Here is a 15,177-nt window from a genome sequence, read left to right as displayed (position 1 = left end):
CAACGTACAAGTACAGGTTTGTTGCAATCAGACTGCACAGGGCCCATAGTTAAAGCTTTTTATGTGTAGAAATGATACGTTTTTTCCTAATTTTGCCACGACAGTAGAGGGCAGCACTGAGCCTCTAAGTGCCCATTCTGTCTGACAAGTACAAATGACCACTTTAAATCATTGTATTTATGAGAAGATGTGGTTTATTCATTCATTCTTAGAGTCATTCAGTATCAATACCAGAAAGTGTGCCAGAGTCAGAGACAAATTACAATAAATCGTTGTTGTCATTAGTATTGGTGTATAACGTGAAATATGGAATCGTGTCATGTGAATCGTAGCGCTAGATTAGAGGCAGATCACACACGCCCAGTTTGAAGGGTTTTTACGGGTCTTTACTAAATAAGACTTGTAAAACAATATCAAAACTTAGTATTATTGTGAGAAGAAACAGCACGCTATAACGATTATTGACAAAACATGACAAAAGTACTTAATTTTCAAGTCTAATACAGTACTGTTCCAATAGTATGTGACCAGCTTTATGGCATGTTGTTGTTGTTGTTGTTGTTGTTGCTGCTGTTGTTTTATGGCAGTTGGCATCCGAGTGTTGCATTACCGCTAGACTTTATTCCTCAGACTTTGTTGTAGTCCTTATAAGTTCTTCTTCCATTGCTTTGGTGGTGGGTTGATTTTCTTGGAGTGCTCTTTGGAGTGCATTTTGCTTCAATTATTGTCACGATTATTATTTGTCTTAATTCTTATGAGTATATTGTGAGCTTTATCATCATAACTATTGATTCGACACGTTCCAATTTAAATCAAGTGCTTGCGTCTGGTATTTATGATTTATTCATTAAAAAAAATGTTCACGAGCAGGCAATTGCACATTATGAACTTATTTTAGATCAATATTGTGCAGCTCCTTTATAACTTGGTGAATAAAGTCTATTAAGATAAGATAAGATAAGATAATCCTTTATTGTCCACACATGGGGAAATTTCATTGATACAACGCAGTAGATACAGAGGAAAAGGACAGATCACAGAATATAAGAAGTTTAAAAAAACACTCTCAATAGAAGAACTCTTATAAACAAAAACTCCTATAGACAAATTACATTATTAAACTGTATCATATGCACTATATAAATGAAATAGGCCTAACTACACAATTATGAAATCACATGTGGGGAATAATGACATTAATGTTTGCTTGTTTAACTATACACAATAGTATTTATACCCATATGTGGAAGGAGCAGTCTGAAGCTATACTGTATTGTCATTACTAAATATACTGACTGACAGCGCATTGAATTACAAAAAACTATGATGTTTATATTTTAGGAGAAGGACTTTTCACTAAAACAGAATCACAGAACATGAAGAGCAGAGGAAGAAGACAGCGCTCCAACACTGTCATTCCTGCTCTCCAGTCAGCCCTGTAATGGGGGCTCGCAGCCCAAATGTGTGAGTGGGCAGCTTCACTTGTGGAAAACGCTGACTTTTAATGTCTTTTCGAACTCTTTTATGAAACACAAAGCTGCAGACTTAACTGGGCCTTCGAATCTGACAACCCGACACTATGACTCCTCTTTTGTAACGGACAAACGAAGACTATATGTCTCATTAGTTGCTCACTTGCACACAGATTGAAGTAGTAGAACATGAACCATCTGCTGAATATCGCGTGTTGTAGTTAAAACTGTACTCTGTGACTAATTACAGAATCTCATCTTCCTCTTTGAGGAGTATAAAGTGTGGGGTTTTCTCAATCACCACTAGATGTCGCCAAAAGCACCACAGACAACAGTACGTGTTAAACTTGTATGTACAAATTCTCCTTGTATCAATGCCAGTCTCAGCTGGAGACTTTCAAGACTTCTTCCATTTTCTGGAAGTGTTTTTGGCCAAGATGGTGGAGACGATGCTTATGGAAAGTGTAGATCACGTCTAAATGTTTGCCTATTGCTGTCAATGTACTCGTCTGGGTTTTCATTTCTACTTCTTAAGTATCAAGAATCTGATTCTAATACTTGTTTGAGCAAGAAAACAGGACAAAATGTGACTTTTTCTGAACAGTTATAAAATGATCTTGAGCTTTATCAGAACTAGAACAAGATCACAATGTTTAAAAACGCAAGGGCAGTTATTGAGTGTTCAAAATATTAGTAAAAATTTGCATTTTAATTAGAATTTTGGCATCTAAGTCGAGAATTGAGAATATTCCTTAGTATTTAAATTAAACTTGTAACAACACTAACCATGCACTGTAAACCAACCAATCACAGAGCAGCAAGGATGTAAACAAAAGCACAAGGACTGAGACAATGTGCTTTTGTCACAATACAATCACGACACACGGCGCTCGGTATTGCAATTTCAATGTATTGTGATACACGATGTATTGCAATTCAGTATTAAAACGTATTACAAAACACAATAAAAAAATAAAATAATAAAGTAAATTTGTACTGCAGAACATTACACTAGTTTTATGGTTTAATGTTGATGAACTGCAATAATTTCCCACAATTAATTCAAATAGATTCATAGATTAAGTTGACAAAGAATACCCATGAATGTCCATTTTACTAATATTTCATTAAACATTTAAATACAATCTTTCAAAATGATGCATACAATAACAGAAATGTTTAAATCACTTAATATTATCAACGTAAAGCTTTTGTAACTGGCAGATTTACTCACAGAGGGAAATATCTGCTCATTTAAATCTAATTTCTATTTATTAATCTATAGTTTGACAAATTTCTTTATGTTTTTCATCCTTTATCCATTGAGTTGTTTAAATGTTTTCCATTAAATCATCCAGGCATGACAAAAATGTGTGGAATATTTCCTAAACCTAAACGACAAGTTCCAGAAATGCACAGAGCAGCTCGTTCTAGTCAAACTCAATTACGATACGCTGTGAATCAACAATAGCACTCGAGTCGTCACTCCAAACCAATTCATCGAGAGTTAAATCCAGTCCCTTCCAGCCGTTACAAGCATAAATAATACTGGAAACAGCTGCGTTTTAAGACGTCCGTTTGATCCTTCCTTGTTGGACACGTTTAGGTCTGTATCCACACATTCTTCAACAGTAATGGCTTCCACATGGTACACAGCTCCAAAGCGTTTATCAGTAATACATCATTTACTGCTTGTTTCTTATCGCCAGTCAATGACACTGTGAGGCACTTTTAACTTTTACTGCTGTAATTTGTCCAGACGTTATACTGCCGCACATGGCATCTGTCTGGCCTGCACCACCCACTGTTCACAGGCCTGATGTGTAGGTGTAGAATTCCACCGCCGCGCACTAATTGAGAAGCAGATCAAATGACAATGACGGTGACAATAAAACAGCACGGTTTAATTTAAATATAACCGTCTTTAACTTTCTCTTCTTGCATCAGCATGTTCAGTACTATCGCTCAGTGTCAGTGAGATGTGTCCATGGGTTTGAGAGTAATAAAGATCTAGCACTGTTGCCATAGCAATTAAAGTGTGTATGATTTTGGCTTTTTTGTGTGTATTTATACCGGTTGTAAATATAAATTATAGTTTTACATTAATAAAGTATCTATTTGTGGAGGAAAGTTGAAAAAAGCTGTGGAAAATGACAGGAAGTGATGTCACACTAGAAACACTCAGGCCATCCTAAGTTTATGCATAATTCACACAAAACAATTTTAATTTCTCAAAAATGAATTAAAAACTGACATTAGAGGCATAGGCTGGGTAATTTCCAAGTGTGATGTCAGCATTTTAGTTCAATGAGTATTCCAGCATATCATAGGCCTTTTAACAATTAAAAACAAGTACTAAATATTTTTTAAATCCTCATATATAACCTATGAAACCCATAAAAAGCCTTTTTAAAAATTGAGACAAATGTATGTATTTCTTATGGACTTTAGTGGCAGCCAGTGACACCAGGCCTCGTCTTTAGTGGTTCAGTCCCGCTTTGGTCCTGGTTTAGGGTGTGTTCACACTTGCACATCAAACACATCAACATTGAGAGTAAACCCCAAACTAAACCTGCTCTAGACAAGGACTAAACCAGGATTGGGAACAAACCAAATCTAAATTAAAGCCACGGTAGCGGCGATGATGGCTCTCGCCACCCGCGTGACCACCTTCCCGTACGACCATGTTTTGATCGCGATTGCCCCGACACTGCATTCTCTTAGGCTTTATTCTTTAGGCTTTATTCTTCAGACTTTATTCTTTAGACTTTATTCTTTAAACCCTCCTCCCTGTACCTCCGTCACCTAGCAACAGAGACTCGCCGCTAACGCTGATGCTAGAGCTGATGCTAACGCTTTTTGGAATATTTATTAAATTAAAAAAAAAAGTCGAATGTGGCGGTGCCACTTTGATTTAACATGGCTGACTTCCTGTTTATCATAGAGCGATGCTGCCAGGTGCGTTTTACTCGTCAAAGGTCAGAGGTCAAAGGTAGCTCTATCACTGTCCAAAGTTTCATGTGCCTAGGCCAAAGATTAAGAGTTTCATGTTTTTTCTTTTTTGAACTTGGCACTGTTGCGACGGGCGTTCTCCCAACCTCCATTTTATTGGAGTTCGGGCCGAGCCGATCGCGTCTATGTCCCATGTGGGACATTCATCAATGTTAGGGGGTCAAAAATGCCCGAGTTGTGGCAAAATTATCATGAAATAATAATAAGAAGAAGAAACCTGGCAAAAACAAAGACTCGTCGCAATCCATTCCATGGAATGACTCGAGCCAATTAGGACTCAATCTGGGCCCAGAAGAGGCACCTTGAGTCATTGAGTTCTGTCCTGGTTTAGTCCCACTTTAAGTCTGGGATAGTCCTGGTTCAGGCCCAGATCTAGTCCTAGTTTCATCCTGGTTCAGTCCTTGATGAGCAATTTGTCAGAGCAATTTTGGTGAAGCCTTTTTTGTTTGATTTTTTTCACACAAATATGACAGTTGTTGTATTATTATTCTAACAGATCTAGTGTTGAGGATATATTGCCCCAAATTGTTTCAATAATAGTGTCGATTCGTTTGTATCAATTAGACACTTAACAATATTCTTTCAGGCACTTGAAGTCAACAAACAAACAAACAAACAAACAAACGTTGCCATACATTTCAAAACATGGCAAATTAAACTTATCTTGTGTCAAAAAGAAATACTTCAGCTCCATCTCTTCTGAGGACGTTCACATTTGTAAGCGTGTGTACAAAGGCGTGTAAACCTCGCCACAAGCATTCTAGGAACGAATTTCCTGCGTCCATCGTAAAAAACAAACCTCTGGCTTTCCTTTCCCCTGAGCAGAGCAAACATCCACCCGCGGACTCACGGTGAGCCTGACAACGCCCCTTTCATTTCCATCGCCTCAAACCTCCACCAGCAACGTGCGTCAAACACCACTATACACCCTACTACACCCACTATACACCCACTATACACCCTACTACACCCACTATATACCCTACTACACCCACTACACCCACTACACCCATTATAAACCCACTATACACCCTACTACACCCACTATAAACCCACTATACACCCTACTACACCCACTATACACCCACTATACACCCACTATACACCCTACTACACCCACTATATACCCTACTACACCCACTACACCCACTACACCCATTATAAACCCACTATACACCCTACTACACCCACTATAAACCCACTATACACCCTACTACACCCACTATACACCCTACTACACCCACTATACACCCACTATACACCCACTATACACCCTACTACACCCACTATACACCCACTATAAACCCACTATACACCCTACTACACCCACTATACACCCACTATACACCCACTATACACCCTACTACACCCACTATACACCCACTATACACCCACTATACACCCTACTACACCCCCTATACACCCACTACACCCCCTATACACCCACTACACCCCCTATACACCCTACTACACCCACTATACACCCTACTACACCCTACTACACCCACTATACACCCTACTACACCCACTATACACCCTTATACACCCACTATACACCCACTATACATCCTACTACACCCACTATACACCCTATTACACCCACTATACACCCATTACACCCACTATACACCCTACTACACCCACTATACACCCTACTACACCCACTATACACCCACTATACATCCTACTACACCCACTATACACCCTACTACACCCACTATACACCCACTACACCAACTATACACCCTACTACACCCACTATACACCCTACTACACCCACTATACACCCTACTACACCCCCTATACACCCACTACACCCCCTATACACCCACTACACCCCCTATACACCCTACTACACCCACTATACACCCTACTACACCCACTATACACCCTACTACACCCACTATACACCCTTATACACCCACTATACACCCACTATACATCCTACTACACCCACTATACACCCTACTACACCCACTATACACCCACTACACCCACTATACACCCTACTACACCCACTATACACCCTACTACACCCACTATACACCCTACTACACCCACTATACACCCTACTACACCCACTATACACCCCACTACACCCACTATACACCCACTATACATCCTACTACACCCACTATACACCCTACTACACCCACTATACACCCACTACACCAACTATACACCCTACTACACCCACTATACACCCTACTACACCCACTATACACCCTACTACACCCACTATACACCCACTACACCCACTATAAACCCAATATACACCCTACTACACCCACTATACACCCTACTACACCCACTACACCCACTACACCCACTATAAACCCACTATACACCCTACTACACCCACTATAAACCCACTATACACCCACTATACACCCTACTACACCCACTATACACCCTACTACACCCACTATACACCCACTATACACCCTACTACACCCACTATACACCCACTATACACCCTACTACACCCGCTATACACCCACTACACCCCATATACACCCACTACACCCCCTATACACCCTACTACACCCACTATACACCCTACTACACCCACTATACACCCTACTACACCCACTATACACCCTACTACACCCACTATACACCCTTATACACCCACTATACACCCACTATACATCCTACTACACCCACTATACACCCACTACACCCACTACACACCCACTATACACCCTACTACACCCACTATACACCCTACTACACCCACTATACACCCTACTACACCCACTATACACCCTTATACACCCACTATACACCCACTATACATCCTACTACACCCACTATACACCCTACTACACCCACTATACACCCACTACACCAACTATACACCCTACTACACCCACTATACACCCTACTACACCCATTATACACCCTACTACACCCACTATACACCCCACTACACCCACTATACATCCTACTACACCCACTATACACCCTACTACACCAACTATACACCCACTACACCCACTATACACACTACTACACCCACTATACACCCACTACACCCACTATACACCCTACTACACCCACTATACACCCCACTACACCCACTATACACCCACTATACACCCTACTACACCCACTATACACCCTACTACACCCACTATACCCACTATACACCCTACTACACCCACTATACACCCTACTACACCCACTATACCCACTATACACCCTACTACACCCACTATACACCCTTATACACCCACTATACACCCACTATACACCCACTACACCCACTATACACCCTACTACACCCACTATACACCCCACTATACCCACTATACACCAACTTTACACCCTACTACACCCACTATACACCCACTATACACCCTTATACACCCACTATACACCCACTATACACCCACTACACCCACTATACACCCTACTACACCCACTATACACCCCACTATACCCACTATACACCAACTATACACCCTACTACACCCACTATACACCCACTATACACCCACTGTACACCCACTATACACCCACTGTACACCCTACTACACTCACTATACACCCTACATCCACTACACACTGTACACAGGCGGGGACCAAAACAACGAGATAATACACTATGATAATGCAATAACAGAATAAGAGCTCATTTACTGTGAAATGGACATCACTTAACAGTCAAACATATGCAGCACACAGAGGAAGGATACTCACCAAGTTCACTTCAGACCGAGGGGAAACTGAAGAAATAAAGAAAAATACTTTTGCTAGATTAATTGAAATGCCAAGGGAACTGACAAAACTATGCACACCCCAGTTTAGTTCTGTGCCCATAAAAAGTTAGAATTGTAGAAAGCTGGTCTGGGACGTGAGCGCGCGCGTCGGAGGCGGAGAGAGAAAGAGAAAGAGGAGGAGGAGAGAGAGGGAGAGAGGGAGATAGGGAGGCGGAGGGATCTGGAGAGAGAGAGAGAGAGAGGCGGGGGGGAGGAGAGAGAGGGAGAGAGGGAGGCGGAGGGATCTGGAGAGAGAGAGAGAGAGAGAGAGAGGGAGAGGGAGAGAGGCGGGGGGGAGGAGAGAGAGGGAGAGAAAGAGAGAGAGGGGGAGAGGGAGAGAGGCGTGTCAAGTCAAACACAGGCCTACATCCATGTGTTGTTTAAAAAGAGTGTGTGTGTGTGTATGTGTGTGTGTGTGTGTGTGTGCGTGTGTATGTGTGTGCGTGTGTGTGTGTGTGTGTATGTGTGTGCGTGTGTGTGTGTGTGTGTGTGTGTATGTGTGTGTGTGTGTGTATGTGTGTGCGTGTGTGTGTGTGTGTTTCTGTGGTGACACTTGAGAAGTTGCTGACAGCAGTTTATAGAGCTCGTTTTAGGCGGGAAGTGAGTCTATAAAAGTCATTGTGGAGAAGCCGCTCTTAATTTGTTCATTTTTGTCCACGTCTGATAAAGGAAACTATCAAGCTGCTGGGCATGTTAAATCACTGTAAAAAGAAAGCTGTAACCCACTTCTTTTCAGTCAAATCCAATATTCTAGGATGAGTCAGGCTCAGTTTGTGCTCCAAAACACCAAAAAACTTACCCTATAATTCCAAATGTATAGGACTTTTATATGGATTTTCTTTTTCACATTATTACAATCCCTGAATCAGAAATTATAAAGTGGAACTGCCAAAACCCAACCACCACCCAAACTTGTCTCTCCTGACACCAGCTGTACTTCTCTTTATATTTAACAAAGATATTTAACTTCAAATCTGACATCAGTGCAGAGCTTCACACTTATAATCGGAGTAAATCAGAGACAAACAAAGAGTCCAGCCAATTGTTTGTGCTCCAAAGGGTTCAAGAACAACTTCAGTTTGAAATGTGTCTCATTTTAGTATTATTTATACTGTTATTGGCCTTTAAGCATGTTTCAGAACTTAAAATAATGGATCTTTTTCACTGCAAGCATATTACTTTATATCTGTTATTACTTTATATCTGTTAGGCTGGGACAGAGGGAACTACCATGGCGAGGAAACCAAAAGAAGCTTGCCTCCCCCAAACGTGTTAATGGAGGTACTCAGATGTAAGGAGCACGATCAGACGGCAGAAATGATTTATAGACTGAAAGATATTGTTTAAGATCTCAGAGTTTTACCAATGACGTGACAAATCTGGGTCATTTGGAACCAGAGTGTTTTCTGAGGCTCAGCGAGGAGAGAACCTCCTAAACAGGATTCCTCAAACACGCGTGAAATGAAGCCAAATACAACTCGTTTTTGATGTTAAACAATGCGGTTAAAACTACAAAACGTACCTTTTTCTTAACATGTCTCTACTATTTAAGAAAAAACACACAAAGGCGGTGACAGAAATAAAAAATTAGACCCACAAGCTTTATAAAAAGACGTATAGATTGAAAGAAAAGAACGATGTGAGTCATAGTAGACACTTTCAGCCACGACGCCTTCATGGAACAGTCACTTTGACATGTTTGCACAGCCTCTGACTCCTTTATTTGTTTTCTCTTCTTAATAAAGTCTCCGGAGAAAGTCTTTGTCCTTCTTATTTGCTCTGCTGCATGTGAGATGGATATTTCTCACGTCTGGAACAATAAGATGTTTGATTTATCATTTTCTGTCATATCCACCTGTCGCACGCCTTTTGCCTTCAAAGAACATTCATTTCTTGGACAAATCAACATGAACATTTTTGTTATAATTCCCCCTGGGCCTTATATAAGTGCTAACAAGACTGTCATGGTCAGCCACAATGAAACCCCTCCTACAATTCATTTAGATTCTGCTTCAGGTTGTCAGCTCTTGGAGAATAAAACAAGAAACAGGGAACTGACGAGCCTGAATCGTCAACAAACAGTGTTAATTTGCCACGCCAAAGCATCTAAACTCAAATTATCCAAATAAGGAACAAACTGCGTTCTTTCACACTTGTTTTTTTCCGTCCAAATAAGGAACAATTCCTCATTTCAGGAAACGGGTAGCAATCCTAACAGTAAAAGTCCTTTGAGTAATTTGAGCGATGTGCATTATTCCAAGAGACCATCTGGCTCATGGGTAAATATTTAACGCACTGCACCACCGCTTCCCCCGTTCCACGTGCCTCTGCCGTAATGAACGATAATGACAAACTAATAGTGCGTTCACTCGTAACTAAAGCTGCACTCAAAAAAGAACCAAACTAGAACTAAACCAAGTCTGGGCTCAAACCAGGACCAAGCCTGAACAAAACATCCATTATTTAAACCTATTTATTAGTCATTCAACACGTCAAGTTCAATAAAGTTCACGAAAGATGCTTCAAGTTCAGAGTCAGTTTTGGTTCTGCTGGATTGGATTGACCACCTCGCCCAGTCGGGACTTGCTGCGTGACAAAGTGGCACCGTGCGGGCTGTGTTAGAAGAATGCAGTTGGCAGTTTGATGGATGGTCCCATGGGTGCCCAGTGGTCCGACAGCCACCCTCGCACAGACCGTGGATTCTCTGGCGCGGTCATAAGGACGGCATTAGCGTGGACAGGCATGAGGCGGTCAACGGCGCATTGTCTGGCGCGTTATGAGCCCCATCATTCTACGCATTTCCCACGAGTCCGTGCGCAGCCGTGATCGTGCCATTACCTCTGCCCTGAGGAATCTGTCAGGTTTGAAGAAATACTTTCAAACACAACTCCCATTATGTTAAATTCACAGCTTTAAACATGTTATAAAGTGTTTTTTTCAACAAAATCATACCTGAAGTTGTGTTTGGTTTCCTAGCTTGTTCCACTTTCTGTTCCACCAGCTGATGTCATGAAGTGGGGCCTTCCTTCTCCTCTGTGTTTCTAAAGTCCATACTCCTTCGCTGGACTTCTGCTGACAACAATGGAATTTTGTATAAACAGGAATTAGGGGGGGATTAATACTACTTGATAACCATACAATATTAAATTATGAAAATTCCAAGGTCTCCATGCTTTTGTATGTATTATTTGGTGTTAATTCTTGTCATAAACAGTTTGTCTACTTGTTAAAAGGATACGCTTCTTAAACATTATAAAGGCAAATGTATTTTGTCCTATTTTAGAAGCAGCTCTTAGGGTGAAAATGAGTCAATTGAGTGGCGTCGTCATCTCATTTTAGAGCGTTTTATTCTCCGTGAAGCTAGCGCTGTTAGCATGCTAGTTGTTAGCTTTACTCACGCCGGCCTCTAAAACGTATATAAAGCACATATAAGCTCAACGTGGTGAATAATTAGGATGCTAGGAGTGCATTATGAAAGTGAGGAGCACACATGGACTTGGAATGTAAAATTAACTAGTTCTGTTTTTCACATTTTCGAGACTGTAAAACTCAGGTACAGCACATTTAACTGCAACTATCGCTATATAAAGTATTGCCAAAGGACACAGCAAGAATGACCAGATTGACAATACAAGATGAATTTGAACGGTGAATTTGCTTATCTTGCTAATGCTGCGATGTTTATCTCATGCCTGCTTGGTCAATTTGCTTTCATAAACAACAGAAGTAGCTTCCATCCACAGCCCCCAGGCCACAATCTCAACCCAAACACATTAAGCACCGGGCGAGAAGGAACAGGAACAGGTTTGGCCTCTCCACGGGTGTCAGGTGTCCCCCGCCAAGGACACAAAACAGCACCACAAACGTTTAAGGAGACATGGATCACTTACCGCCTTTTGTTGGACGCACAAAGATGGATACAATACGCTTTTAACATATCTGCATCTATTAACTAACGTATAATGCAGGAGTTGAATGAAGGGTTCCTGTGGAGTAAGCAAGTTTGGACAAATTTAAAGTGTGCGGTGTAACTTTTCTGGTGGAAAAGTTACACCAATGAAGATGTTTTTGCATTGCCCAGAATGTTCCAGACCATAGCACGTATTAAAGGAGACATATTGTGCGTTTTTCAAGTACTTAGTATTGAACTACAGCATTATGTTACGCCGCAATATTGATCTGAAACGTTTTAATAAAAGAAAAAACTACATTAACTTTAATGCATGCTTATATACTTGATTTCTGTTACATTTAAAGAAGTTATTTTACATTTTGTTACCACAATAGTCATCTAAAACGGTTGAATAACAGAAACAGGCTGATTGACTTCCTGTTTCAAAATGGCAGAACTGATAAGCCCCGCCTTTTCATAGTGACATTTCGCAGTCACAAGCGACAGATTGTCATTTACATCAAGTTTTCATTTTTGAAAACTGGCTACGACACATTTTAGAACCCGCTCAGGCCCTGTCCCAGTTCTCACACTCCGCACTACACATTTGACTGAAGTGTGCATTTGATGAAAGTGCATGTAGTGTGTGAGTGCACCAGGACACACGGGTGGCTGCAGCATAAAACAGCTGTCTTTTGTGCTGTTAGCGCTCGCTGCTAAGTTGAAATGCATTGTGGGGAGTGTACTTGGCAGAAGTCTGCATCGCTCCACACTTGCTGGAAGAGCCTTTTTCAGATAAGTGCTGCTAAGTAGAAGGATGTGGGTGGTGATAGGGGATAGGTGAAAAGTTGACATTTTCTGAGCACATGAGCCTCAGTTGCAGGACAATAGAGGATTAACTCAAACATGCATGAATCAATCAAAATATAACTAAATAAAGTGAATTAGACTAGTGATGAGAAAAGTTTAAGAAAAAATATCCCTTTTAAATTTGCTAGCGATAAAGACATCCGTAATGCTTGGTAGAAATATTGAATTCCAAACACTTTTTTACAGTGTGAGTGTTGTTTTGAAACCTTAAGCTGCTGGTTTCATTTGTTGCTATTGATATTGTTATGAGTGTTATACTTCTGAGATCCTTCGACATTTTCCATCTTTTCACATCTACTTCTGGGCAGGAAAAACGCCCCTGATCCTCAACTTCCTGTTTCGTTTGGGTGTGTTTTTGTTTGTGTGTGAATCGGCCAATCAGCAGGAGGCACATGGAAGCCACACAGGAAAACTCTGCGTCCACTGGAGAGATACAAGGTGGTGCTGGAGAGGATACATGTTATACACGAGCTATGATGGGGAGAACAATACTAGCTCTATATTATTTATGGAAACTTATGGACAAGACAACAATAAACTAATGTTGAATAAAATGTTTAAAAAAATGTGTTAAATGACTGGAGATACTGTAGCTCTGAAAAACTGCTGTAAAACTATGTCAAATCAACAGCAATGATATCAAGAACAGTGTTTGTTTTCATGTGATACAACTATATTAAAGGTGCACTATGTAACTTTTCTGTGAGGTCCTTCCGCGACCTTCTTGACTCCATTGAGATGCTGCTTTGCCAGGAATAAGCCAAACTATTGAATGTATCTTATATATTTAGCATTTATTAAATTAGTAAGTGGTTTTACTGCTTAGAAATACTTGGAAAAACACTTCAGATAAATAAGTTAATGTCATACTGTGGAACTTTTGATTTATTATAATTTTTTGTTGTTTTTATTCAGTTCATTGTTGACTTTTTTACGCTTGAAAATACGTATATTCAAAAGTTATAAACAACAAATCACATGGCTGGAGTAGTGCAAAGATTAAACACTGGAAAAGGCTGGATACGTTCAGACAAACACACTCGCTTTCCATTTATTTGCATGTGCACATTTTCATTAATTTGTTTAAATAAGTAGAGTGCGCGGAAGAATGAGCTACTGTAGTAAAAGTATTACAGGCTCATGAGCATAAGTCGTGGAGGATGTGAAAACTGCAAATGTCAACACGGAAATATAAATGACCAAAGATGAAGCTGAACAAAGATGAAGCTGAACAAAGATGAAGCTGAACAAAGATGAAGCTGAACAAAGATGAAGCTGAACAAAGATGAAGCTGAACAAAGATGAAGCTGAACACAGATGAAGCTGAACACAGATGAAGCTCAAGCCGTAAACTCAGTTCACAATGTTAGCTAGTCATCGCAGCCTTTAGCCTATTACTGCACAGATAAAATATACCATGCAAGGAATGCACTGTGAAAAGAGTGTGGTCATTGAATAGGGTTCATTTGAGGTGATACATTTTGACAAACAGTAGCAATGCAAAACATATAATTTACAAAAGGCAAAGAAATTATAATGTTACTGAGTTGACAAGTTCTTCTATTTAATAAATTATGATTTTTCCTGTGACAATAATATACACTTTAATAACATATATTCTCCAATTGTCACATCACTAAATCAAAAAAGACACACAAGATAAAACTAGAAAGGGGACATTATGTAGAGTGCACTTTTAGGTTCATCTTTGGTTTACTCTGACTTGTATTTTGATTGATTCATGCACGTTTGAGTAATTGATTAATCCCAATCCCAAATGCCCACATCCTAACCAACCTACCCCCACAACTGACACAACGCTCACACAACCAAACTACTCACTTAAAGTCACATTCACACACGCTAAAATACATGAGGCTGAGTACAGATGAACCAATTGGAAACGCAGCATCAGAGGAGCAGATACGGGACAGGAGCACAGCCACAGGACACAAGACACGGGGCCCAGAAGTGACACGAGGCAACATCAACCTCCACCAGGGGCCCACGAGTCAGGCCTCATCTTAATCCTGTATGTTCAAGTAGTTGAAGCTGTTTTCACCTACCCCCTAACCCCACCCACAGCCCTGCGCTTACAAAAGAAATTTTATTCAGGGTCATACCGTAGCCATTTTTCAGGTACAAAAACAGGTAAATGAAAATCTGC

This window comes from Eucyclogobius newberryi, unplaced genomic scaffold (assembly GCF_026437365.1).
Source record: "Eucyclogobius newberryi isolate DKJ021-1_F unplaced genomic scaffold, fEucNew1.0.hap1 SCAF_13, whole genome shotgun sequence".
NCBI lineage: Eukaryota > Metazoa > Chordata > Actinopteri > Gobiiformes > Gobiidae > Eucyclogobius > Eucyclogobius newberryi.
Note: the sequence above shows the minus strand (reverse complement) of the source record.